The following is a 1,917-nucleotide window of genomic DNA, read 5'->3' on the forward strand; positions in this document are numbered from 1 at the left end:
CACGGTGGCAGCTCGGCTCGGGTTCCTTCCGCCCGCTCTGCCCGCCGCGGCCTGTAGGGGGCGCCGCCGCGGCCTGGGGAGGCCCCCGCCAGGCCAGGCAGACCCTGCGGCTGGGCGGCCGGACGCCGCGGGGGCGGGAGAGGCACCCAGAGGCCGCGGCCGGTCTGGGGTCGGGAGTCGGGCCTGGGCGCTGCCGCCTCAATCTCCTGCCGGCACACCGTCATGCTTACGTTTAAAAAATATAGCCGTTCCCACTGCGACTTGTTTCTCCAGTGGAAGTAAATGCCGATTTTGTAGGAAAACGAAGCCATATATGTATGTGAAATTCAGAGGTTCGTCTTTTAAGGGCAGATTTGCAAGACCGGCAAGAAAAAACACAGTATTCCCAAGGCAAACAGGAACGGTGGGTTTAGATGCTAAGAATGAGAACAAATCAACGAAAGCAGATGAAATGGCTTTGCTAACCGTAAAACTTTATTATTATTCTTATTGTTGTTATTATTTATTGAACATTAAAACAGGAAGCCCCAGATTGACGAATGGTAAGATGATTCAGTTATTAGTTTGGAACATTTGATGGAAAATGAATTCAGGATAGCATTTTCTATTCAGTTCATCAGTTGATTCTGGGAAACATCAGTGAGGGAAAAGAACTGAAAGGGATTCTAGGAAGTGCAAAGGACAGATAAGTGGAGCTACAGTGTAAGCACTTGGATGGAGGCTTCTTTAAAATAGTATGCAACAGTATATTCAGCAAACCTTGAAGAAATACCACTCGGGCTAGTACAGTTTAGGTTGGGTTGATACAAATTATGAAAATGTTCTTATCCTGGAGAACTTTGTTTTTGCTAGGATTGCCATTTTATCAAAAGGACCATTAAATTCTTGATGAGGGTGGAGTCAGTGCTGGACAGCCCGTGCTGAAAATTTATATTTGTAATTGAATTAGTTGAGCAGGGGAAAGGCAGAAAAGATAGCAGCAGTGCAGAATGATGTTTAGGGCCAGTCTCTGAAACTGGGTAGCCTAGATTTATAATCTTATTTCTGCCATTCACTGCAGCAAGCTGTTTAACCTCTTTGTGCTTTGGTTTACTCGTCTGTAAAATTCCAGCGGGGGGCTGGGGATTGGGGTGTAGGGCCTGGGGGGTGGTGGTAATACCTACCTTCATGAAGTCGTATGAAAAATTTTTAATATATGTAAAGTAGTTTAACATGTCCAGTCTGCAGTAAGCAATGCACGAACATTTGTTATTAGTAACAGTTCAGTTCAGTTGCTTAGTCATGTCCGACTCTTTGTGACCCCATGGACCGGAGCACATCAGGCCTCCCTGTCCATCACCAACTCCTGGAATTTACTCAAACTTATGTCCATTCAGTCGGTGATGCCATCCAACCACCTCATCCTCTGTCGTCCCCTTCTCCTCCCACCTTCAATCTTTCCAGCATCAGGGTCTTTTCAAATGAGTCAGTTCTTCGCATCAGGTGGCCACAATATTGGAGATTCAGCTTCAACATCAGTCCTTCCAATGACTATTCAGGACTGATCTCCTTTAGAATGGACTGGTTGGATCTCCTCGCAGTCCAAGGGACTCTCAAGAGTCTTCTTGAACACCACAGTTCAAAAGCATCAATTCTTCAGTGCTCAACTTTCTTTATAGTCCAACTCTCACATCCATATGTGACTACTGGGAAAAAAAAAAACCATAGCCTTGACTAGACGGACCTTTGTTGGCAGAGTAATGTCTCGCTTTTTAATATGCTGTCTAGGTTGGTCATAACTTTTCTTCCAAGGAGTAAGCGTCTTTTAATTTCATGGTTGCAGTCACCATCTGCAGTGATTTTGGAGCCTACCAAAAATAAAGTCTGTCACTGTTTCCCCCACCTATTTGCCATGAAGTGATGGGACCGGATGCCATG

Source organism: Bison bison, unplaced genomic scaffold, assembly GCF_000754665.1.
Source record: "Bison bison bison isolate TAMUID 2011002044 unplaced genomic scaffold, Bison_UMD1.0 scf7180017864456, whole genome shotgun sequence".
In the NCBI taxonomy this organism is placed as follows: Eukaryota; Metazoa; Chordata; class Mammalia; order Artiodactyla; family Bovidae; genus Bison; species Bison bison.